This window comes from Alligator sinensis, unplaced genomic scaffold (assembly GCF_000455745.1).
Source record: "Alligator sinensis unplaced genomic scaffold, ASM45574v1 scaffold608_2, whole genome shotgun sequence".
Classification (NCBI taxonomy): domain Eukaryota; kingdom Metazoa; phylum Chordata; order Crocodylia; family Alligatoridae; genus Alligator; species Alligator sinensis.
The window spans coordinates 197,374-208,218 of NW_005842527.1; the positions used below are offsets into that span (position 1 = coordinate 197,374).

General features: G+C 41.9%; 1 protein-coding gene across 2 annotated transcripts in view; it reads right to left on the bottom strand.

The window, feature by feature from the left end:
- Positions 1-10,845, bottom strand: part of PLEKHG1 (pleckstrin homology and RhoGEF domain containing G1) — a 215,221-nt gene that overhangs the window by 75,112 nt on the left and 129,264 nt on the right. The window lies entirely within an intron of this gene.

Here is a 10,845-nt window from a genome sequence, read left to right on the forward strand (position 1 = left end):
GTTGGTGCAGGTCAGGGGGAGGGTTTAACCCACTCCCCCCTGCCCCACCTCAACCTGTTGGGCCAGACTGGGCTGGGGCCCAGCCATGACCCCTCTGCTGTCTGCTCAAATGGGGGGAAAAGCCTAGAAGTGGTTTTCTCCTCCTGCCAGGCAGACCTCAGCTGGGGTCTGGTGCCAGGTTTCCCACCGCCTACCCTATTCTCAGTCAGCTGGAGTAGTGATAGTGCTCTGGCTATTGGTGCAGAGGCATGGGGCCAACCCTGCTCTGCTGTTGCAGACAGCACAGCCCAGGGCTGCAAAGATTGGGAACTCTCAAATCTTCTTGAGTTTCAAATAATTGCCTTAATGGAAATTTGGAGGTTTTTTGGGGAGAGGTACTAAGGTCTTATCTCATAAGTGTTTTTGGGGAGAGGTACTTAGGACTTAACTTACTGAGATCTATTGTTTTATTCAATAACTACTGCAACCTAAAAATTATTCACTAGAAATTTCTATGCATAAAGCTGGCACTGTATTCTTTCAGCTCCTGGATGTACACTTACTTTCTCCGTATTGTTGAGCTTCCAAAGAACAAAGTAACTCCACAAGGTACCCATCGCCTACCCTGAATCAATTAGAGCCAGAGGGCAGGGGTTAGCAGCTGTATTGTGTTCTCCTTTCTAAATGGCAAAGGGGTTCTATGCATCTCACTAAATGGTAACACAACCTTACCATCCAATCTCAGTTTGGATGTAGCTAGGGACAAAGTTTTATCCTCTTGCGGATAACAAGCACTTTTAAATGGTACATTCCACATTTAACTACATTTCCCCCTCCTCCCTTCAAAAGAAAAGAATCAAAGCTTTCCAGAACAGAAGATTAACTCTCACCCTTTTATCTAGGTTGATTTGCATTTAGAACAGCATTTACTAGGCTGTAAACAGACAGCATGGTTGAGCGATTTACCCATGGCTGCAAAAAAAAAAAAAGAGTACAATAGCACTCAGTCTTTTCAACAATTGTATAGTTCACTGCAACAACAGTAGCAGCTACCCCTGCCACTTATCTTCCAGTGAAAGTTTTAAAAAGATTAACAGTGCATTTGTAGACACCTCATTTACTACTGCAGTGTAGTTTACCATTTCATGCTGACCAAAGTCGACTTGTGTTGCTGTTATTATAAGAACACTGTCAGACTGTTTAGGGTCCCAGTCATGTATTTGGATCCTGTAGGATCACATAAAGAGATGATCCTTGCCCCAACAAATTTATAATCCAAGTAAAAGATGAAAGACAACAGATGCAAGTCAGATGAGGGACATACATGGAAGTTCTTTTTTACTTCATTTTTTTAAGGCTATCAGGAACATGCTGAGGAAGAGATAGGTAAGGGATAGATCAGAAACTGGAACAGGTGATGATGTTGTGGGTCAGAAACTATAATAGAGTCAGTACACTTTAGTCAAGGCTTTGTGTAATTCATGTGATGTTACTTCAGCCTCATGTGTGTTTAGACCTTTTGCCTAATGTATGGTTTAAAATGCACCAAGCATCTCCATATTAAGTTTTATTCTAATCTGTTGCTGTTTTAAAATATACTTTGTTCATACTGGAAAGCTGTATGAAACCTCTTTGCTGGCCAGCAAAGAATACAGCATAAACGATTCTTTTGAATAGAGAGCAGAGGATAGGAGACATGTAAGTGTACATAGCTGGCATAAGCTTTTGGTTTTATAAGGTATTTTTGAATATGAGAATCATCTTAATCTGAAACTACTTAAGACACAAAAAGATCATGGAAAACAGTTCGAACACACCCACTCCTTTTCTTTAGTTTTAGGCTATTTAATATGGCCCATGTCCAAAAAGAAAAAAAATACCATGTGGAAAACTGAATGGACCCATTAAAGCAATAAGATTTTGCCTCGGGTGATGGAGGTTTCAGTTACATTAGCTGTTCCTTATAGGAAGACTGAACAACTGGTTACACATGTTCAGAAACCTACCTTGTTTTGTAACTACACGTCTCCCCCAAAAATCTTATATTGGGGTCACAATAACATTTTTAAAACTACAGAAACAGAAATGAACATCTCAATTATTTATAGTGTTCAAATATATACCTACCTATTTAAACAGTGGAAGCATCTATCTTCTGATCAGCTTCCATGAGGCAACCATTTCCATAGTTAATATAGCATAATTTTTCTTTCAGTTCTACTGGTATAAAACTGGATTATTTCCAGTAAATTCAGGAAGTCAGACAGGATTTATGCTGGGGTAATACAGCACAATATTGTCTTAACTTTAACATCTGAATCTCACCATTTCAAATTCTGTTTGCCTTTACACAAGTCTTCCCTAGTAGATTTGAAGAGATATAAATGGACACAGTTTGACACAATTCCTTCCTCTGACCCATGTGAGATGCAATGAGAAAGTTCATCAGCACAAAAGAGCTGGATGTGTGCCAACACTCACCATTAGACCATCTCATATCATAAAGACAAGAACAATGTGTATTTTCAGGTAGGTTAAGTTGTTCGTCCAAATCTTTTAAAGACATGCAGATCTGCTTTTCGCTAGTATGAAAGGCATGTGAGCTAATAGAAAACTAATCTGCTTTTAACCACTTTTTAAAGTCTTGCCTTTACTCAGGGCTACATCTTGCTGAAAGGTGAAAGTAGCACTAAGAACCAAGATCTCTCATTATGAATGTTATTATTCTGCTTTAAATCTAAACTGAATGTCTTTTCTCTCAGTATGGGGTAGACAACGTAGTTTTAGTTGGCATCCTGAGGGGGAGGAAAGCCTGTTTCTAAAGTGTCACACTGTCATGGAGTAAATTAAAGTGAACTGCTTGAAGGACGCACACCTATCACCTGCATTCTCTCTTTTGTGCTGGAGATTTAAGACAAATAAATGAACCCTGTCAGCAATCTCTTTGAGGCTCATTCGCCTGCAAAGCAGTAATGCCAAGCCCTGAAGCTGTGGTATTGCTCTGAGGCTTTAAAAACATCATTATACGACTGCACACCTAGTTTTTTTAGTTTAATGTGCTCAAGAAAAATCTGAATCGTGAGACTGGTAAGTTTATACCAGGCAATATGAAATGCTGTAAACACGCCACAAAATTCCATAACCATTATAATTATTACTATTTGCACTACCATAAAGCTCAATGCAATTAGTTCTGTCTACAGGAAAGTAATGTCAATCATGTCAACATCTTGACTTCGCAACAGTGTTCAAGTAGGCCAAATTTTAAATAGAAGAGCCATTTTTGACAGGTGCCAGAAATGTATTTCCTGAAAGGTGAAAGCTACCCTTTATTCGAGTTTACAACATCATTTTCACACACAATTGTACTGTCAACCTAAAGGTAACTCATGAGCAGGGATCCTGGTTTTCTCTGTTTAAAAATCACAAATTCTCTGATTAAAACCCCTAAATCAGCATTTTTTCATAATTAAAATGAAAAGCCACTATATAGATATAGATATCTCTCTCTATATAGATAGATATGTATCAGTTTAACATGATGTTTTATTGATATATTTACAATTTTAAAGCAACTTGGAAACCTACCACTACCTCAATCACTATAATAAAATAAATTCTAAATACCTATAACTGTCGGTGCTTGATTTTGGTCTTTTTATCATGGAAAATCAGAGCTAACCCTACCCCCTTTCCTCGCCAGGATGCGGGTCCAGCTGCCTGCCTGGCAGCAGCAAGGGGCACAACTCTGCACCGCCACCCCCACTGCTGTTGAGTGGGGCATGGAATGCTTTGCCATGGTGACACACAACTCCCAGTGGTGGCAATGAGCTTCCCTGCCCGCTCCTGCTCTGCCTGGCTGCACTGGGTCTCACCTGCTGGGCCACAGAGGCCCTGGAGGGAGGGCAGCAGGACAGGGAGCCTGCAGCCCGCAGTGGGCAGCCCAGCCTCACCCTCTGCACAAATCTTGGGAGGACATGCCCCCCATGCCCTCCCTCCTGGAAGTGTGCGCAGTGGTGGGGAGCCAGCCCACCTGGATGCACTGCCCATGGCCCCACCCCACTTCCTGCCCAGGCCCGGCAGCCACGCTTTCCGGCCCAGGGCCCCAAGGCCCACATGCTGCCTCAGCTGGGCAGTGCCCACAGCCCTGCCCAACTCCCTCCCTCCTTCACTATGGATACCTCAATTCCCCTCCCCCGCCACCAGACTTACCTGTGGGGAGCTGCTCGCCAGGGTGCCTGGCCGTCATGTGCACGTGTGATATGCACAAAGTGCCTCCTGCCTCACCGCCCTCCTCCCACTCCCTCCCAGCCTCTTCCAGGCTGGAACTCTGCCCGCCTCCATGGGGAAACCCACCATTTTCTGCATTTGTCTCCTTTAAAGAAGAAAATCTGGGTTTTTCTCCTTAAAATGAGAAAATACGGGTTTTATCATGTGTTTCTATGGTGAAGAGAAAACTAGGATCCCTGCTTATAAGGCAGTAAACAAAGTGATAGAGGAACAGAAGGGAAATTATGCACCCATCTTTAAATCTGTATAAATGTGGCAGCCAAAGGGCTCTTATACATGAAGGAGAAAATAATTGCCAAACTTTAAAAATGTCTCTTATGCATTAAGGAGAAAATAATTGCCAAACTTTAAAAATGAAGTTCATCATCTTTCTTTTTTAAAGTCTAGTGTTCCATTACCAAGTGCCCAACTGAGCTAAGCTATAGCAAGCACACCACGGAAAAGATGCAAAATAATGCAGGTAAGGCATATTTTTCAAAAGCTGATATAATTTTAATGACAGAAAGAGGCATGTTCTAAGCACAGAGCCAGAGGCCTGGAAGTAATGAGTCCTAAATCCATTTCAGACACAGGTCCCCCATGACCTTGAGGAAGTCAGGATTTTAAACTAAAAATTTGCTGGCAAAGGGGTTTCCATTAATTACAGCTGGGGCTAGCACAATGCTGCCCAACACTTTCCATTATGAGGCTCTGTTCTTAGTGGTTTGTAACTTTGCCAAATTTCCACCACATGGGATGAAATTTTCCATGCCACCAGAACAAATTGTTTGGAATAACTTCAGCCAAACTTTTCAATTATTTTTCAGGATGAGGCTGGAAACATTTGAGGTTTTCGCCAATGTTGAGAATTTTGGTGACCTTTTCTTTGATGAACTCTAGGACCCTCATGCTTTGAAAGCATTCCTTGAAACTTTGGAGGTGAGAGAAGAGGGGCCAGGCAGTATTTGTGTCAGGGATGTCCCAACTTAAACCTCCCTGAAGATGGGACATAAAACAGTTCAGTGATGCATATGGGCAGGCAGAAGACTGGACCTCGAAGCTGGTAAAAAGGGAAGAGGAAAAACTAGGAAGTGTAGTTGTAACTGAGTGGGAAACAAACTGGTGACTAGAACCCTGGGAGGGAAACAGGTGTGTGGGTGTCTGTCAGGAAAGGAGAGGTATATAGATTAGATCAATAATCAAGGAGATGTGAAGTGACTAGAATGGGAGACTGGGACTTGGAATCAGTGGGGCTGCAGAAAGGAAATGTAGCAAGAGAAGAAAGATCTGATGAGGACCTGAACTATACAATGAAACCTAGGACTGGTTGGAAAAGACTGGAGAAAAATTGGGGTGGGTGTACTGAAATTGGATAAGAAGAGTGGAGAAAATTACAACTGGGAGCCCATGGAGACAGGAGACAACTAAAGGAGGGAGGGAAGCACAGGAGAGAGAGAGAGTCAACATGGAATCAAGATCAGAAAAACAGAACTGGCTGGAGACACAGAGCTTGCGCACGCGCGTGTGGCGGGGGGGGAGCGACTAGGTAAGGAATCAGGGAGGGGATTGGAACAAGGAAAATTTTAAGTTTGGAGGGGTAAGACAGACATTATGGGCAAGGAGAAGGGGACAAAAAGCTTTAGGAGTGGAGATTGAGGCAAGAAGAAAGAAGCAGGGCAAAGGGGGAGCAGGGACTCAGGTAGCAAAAATGCTTTATTAATTACAAAGTCAGTGGAAGCTCCTTGCACAGTAAGAGACTTCACAGTCTTTATTTTTCAAAATATTTTCATTGCATTCATTATTGGTTATGAGGGAATCTTTATTTTGTCTTATATAATTGAATAAAATTTGAGAAATTCTGTTTAAGGTGCTGAAGAGGGAAAAATACATTCACCTCTCTGAGAAGGCTTATCTGCCCAACTGTAGCCTTCAAATGCTACGGGCTATATACCAGGTCCAGATATGCTCAGCTTAAATGACAGTGGGCAGCCTACCTTTCCTATCTCTCTATAACCCTATGCTAGGTGGAGAAGCAACTTCTTCATTTCACAGCTGTGTAGGGAGTGAAGACACAGCTGGTTGTTAGAACAAGCAGTACAAGGGAGCAGACCTTCAGCTAATCATTGACATCTTTACCGAGGCATACAAGAAAATGAGATTGATGCTTAACATTCAGAAGTCCTCCATCAGCAAGCTCTTAATGAGCAGTCCCCAGTTCCAATAATTCAGATTTACAGTGGGCATTTCCTGTACCTCGGAAGCTCTCTTTCTCAGAAGGCTGACATCAACAAAGAAATCCAACGTTGCCTTAAAAGTGCAAGTGCAGCCTTCAGACACCTGAGGAAAGGGGTATTCAAAGATCATTATGTTGGATCCAAAACCAAGCTCATGGTTTATCAAGCAGTCATGGTCCCCACCTTACTGTATGGAGCCGAGACACTGGACAATGTACAAGGAGACACCTCAAGTCGCTGGAGCAGTTCCATGAGCGCTGCCTGCAAAAGATCCTTTGAATCCAATGGAAAAACAGATGTGCCAATGTTAGCGTCCTCTCACAAGCAAGTACCACGAGCATCGAAGTAATGATCATCCGATATCAACTTTGCTGAGCCAGCCATGTCATCCGGATGTCTGACTCTAGACTCCCAAAGCAAGTTTTATTCTCCCAGCTCAGTCAAAGTGCATCTTCAAGAGGAGGGCAGAGAAAGTGTTTCAAGGACGTCCTCAAAGCCAATTTGAAAAATTGCAGCGTTGACATCAAATTGTAGGAGACTCTTCCCCAGGACTGACCCAAATGGAGGAAGACTTTGCTGCAAGGATCTCAGTACTTTGAAACCTTATGATGACAACGGGAGACAGAAAAGCAGGAGCAGCAGAAATAGTGTGTTGCTGAGCAAATCAGGAATCCAGAGCCACCCATCCTGCACAGACAAATACGTGCCCAAGTTGCAGCAGAATCTGTTGATCTCGAATCAGCCTCTTCTGCTATCTTTAGACTCACAGATAGAGCAATCATATGGAAGACAATCAACCATGACTGCAAAGGATTGCCAATGACAAGGGAGCTCATTGCTTTAAAAAGGCCAATTATTTTCTTTAAAAGGTGGGACAGCAGAGTTCTGGCTGCGCACCAGAGTTCCAGCTGCTGGGAAAGGGAGAAAAGTGAAGGGCAATGCAGAATGAGATGCCAACAGGACCAACCAGACCTGTCTCATCACAGAACACTTGGCGTCTACATGTAACAGTGAACGGGCGCACTGTGAGCCAGTTCCAAAGATTACCAGATTTTCTAGGGGTAAAGGTTGTAGACGTGTTGGTCTAAGATGTGTTGGCAGGCAAAGTTCTTTGGGTAAATCCGATATCTTTTATTAGACCAGCTAAAATAGTCCGGAAAATTCTTCTGTGCAAGCTTTCAGGTACAGGAGAATGCCCGCCAATGAAAATGCATTCTCGCATACTGGCTTCTGGTTTCTATTCTATTCCATCCAGGAAGAGCACAGACCAACTGCAGACACTTGTACCTGAAAGCTTGCAAAGAAGGATTTTTCCAACTATTTTAGTCAGTCTAATAAAAGATATCGGATTTACCCAAAGAACCTTGCCTGATTTTCTAGGTACACTTTTGAACCATTCCTGGCAGCTTTAAACCAATTGAACTGGCTTTTATATCTATACATATCAGATTTAAACCACATTTAAATGGGGCTAAGTATTATGTGTGTGCACAGAGTCATTGAAGCATAGGCCTGCAGAAAGTCTTTTAACTGACCACAGCACAGTGAGGCAAGCATGAAGCCCAACTGTCTGATTTGATATCAGTAGATTTGCCCAAAACAGGCTTTGAACTTGACTAATTCAAAATTAAAATTACTTCAAAAGTGTCAGCTGATTAAACATATCCAAGAACAGAAAAGTTTGCTCTAGTCCTGTTGCAATGACTGCTTGCATTAGAATCACAGAGTCATTTCTCAAAACAATAATCAAAGACATTTTTTAGACAATGTACAAAATGGCTATACTGACTAGGCTGTCTTCCTTTGTTAAAGTTTGTCCTGAGGCAAAAGAAGCTTTGTAGAGAAACCCCTATGCTAACTCTTGTCATTCATTCCAGCTGCCTGAATACTTCTGCATGACAATTGAAAAGAAAGCTGGGCAACCTCAGCAGGTCTCCAATATCAGTTAAAAATCACAGCAGCCATTTACTATGAAATCCTTGCTTGCTTTTTACCAAGAACTTTGTGCTGTTAGCATTTAGACCACCCTGCTTCTCAAAAGCTAAGGCAATGATGCACAAGTTGTACTAGTTTAAGTCAAGCCAAACCCCAAAACGGATCAAATGATATTCTTTTCCATCCATACTATCATTTCTGTATCCAAGACACACTAACAGCAAGTCTCTTAAATGCTCTAAGGACAAAGGGGGCAGAAAAAGCACTGCCTGAAATATTACACTGGGCTCAACTTTAGCAAATGTACTTGGAATAAGACTAACATTGTCATACTCCTACAGAACATTTCAGTTCATCCATGTTAATAAAAGAGCTGTAAAGCTTTCAGATTATCTTGCTTTTTCCTTTGCAGCTCAGTGTCATTCTTAGATGCAACAGACAACCATGCCTTTCTGTGCTTTTCTGTGAAGAATATCTCAGCTGTTTAGGGATTGGCATATATTAGAAAGATACTTAAAAAGCCGTCTCACAGATTAACATTAGAGATTCAAACACTGTAGTCACAGGTATCAATTAAACATTCACAGCTCTGAATCTAATGTATGCTTCAAACACAAAAACAAGGAAAGTAGAAAGAGCATTTCTTTCCACGATGTACAAAAGAATACAGTAAGGAAATGCACACCTATAGACAAAAAGCAATAGAGACCAGATTTGTACACACACTGATGGTTCTTAGCAGGAGGACCATATTTTTAAATTGGTAAAATACTGTTTTCTCCTGCTTATACATCCCATAGTTCTGTAGTTTCTGTCCCACTATATTCTGGATGCTCTTTTCTAACCCACTCCTATTTTCACAGAGGTTCCCTGTTCCTTTGAACTCTGTTTGCCAGAAAAAACTGTACTGCAATTCATTTCTTATCTCTTATTGCCCTCCTATCTTCCTCCTCCTGGACTCTCCCCTCCATCTCTTTGTCTTATTTATTTCCCATGGCTTTCTTCAACTAAAAATGGGATAGCCTGTTTCCGTTTCTGAGACCTTCTTCCTTCCAGCAATACCATCACAACTCATACTAGTTCCCACGCAACTTTCGCATTCCAAATATCCTTTAACCTGCCCCCAGGTTTCCTTTTACCTTCTCTCCTAGTTTCTTAACTAAAAAAACATGACCCGTGTTTATTTGGTACTATGAGGTGCAGGAGTGACTGGTGTCTCCCGAGTCTGGGGGGGTACAATCTTTGGGCGGGCCAAAAGCCCCATATCCACTCCTATACTTCTGTGCCTCAGCTTAGTGCCCCTCCTCCCCTCCAACAAGGCAAAAAGACTGCCCTGTCCCGAGTGGTGCCAAGTTGGGGGCCAATCTCGAGGGGGCATGTGCCCCCCGTGCCCCCCCACCAGTTGCCTATGATGAAGTGTTAGCATCCTCTCATTTTAATTTGACTCTGCACTAAATCAAGTGCTCCACACTGAATGCTTCAGAGGGTAACGTGCTCATACAAATAGATTATGCTGATTTTTCTCTTCCTGAGGCTAAGGACCTTCATTTGGGGGAAATTACTGAAGCACCATTGAGTTCTTGTGGAAGAGGAAAAGGAAATCCCTCCAACACCCCGAGCTGCCCTCCCTCCCTCCCCACCTAACCGCCCCCAAAAAAAACACCCACCAAAAAACTGAATACCAGAATATACACAAGGAAGGAGGCTTGCCTTTATGACTTCACCCTGATGCGACTCTATCCTTGACAGCTAACCTAAACATCCTACTGCTTAGTATTTCAAATTTTAATTTTAATCAATCATCCAGAACCACAGGAAGCTTTGAAGACTGTTTTTATTGGATACTTTGAATGGTTTGGCAGTTTCACACATATTCTTCTGTAGATCAATTTCAAATGATAGTACCTTTATAATTCCAATATGATGCATATCATTTACTTAGCATGTAATGATGCTTAAGATATTTCCGTTTCTTAAATCGTGTAATTTACTGGATGCAGAGAAAGCAGGGTGAAAGTGAAGAGGAAGGACACAGAACTGAGTTTTTCCAAAGGTACATCAAGCCTGCATTTACTGAATAACAATTTGGCTTTAAAACCTTGCAAAAATGAAACCTCTAACATTGATCATAGGTCCTCTAACTACTGGTATTACACTAATATAATTTTACAGGAAAAGACTTGCTTGCGAGGATTAATTTTTCAGACATGCATTTGTATTATCAAAGCCCCCGTCACCATTTTTCTTCTCACACTTTTAAACCCTGCCTACTTTCTCTCACTATCAAACCAGGATTTTTTTTTCCTGCTTAGCTATGTACTTAATATATAGAGTGGCATAAAGCTACAGACTATAAAGTTACTGCGCTTCACAGACACCTTCTGTGAATGTTTTATTGGTGATGTAAATGTATATACACAGGGAAAGA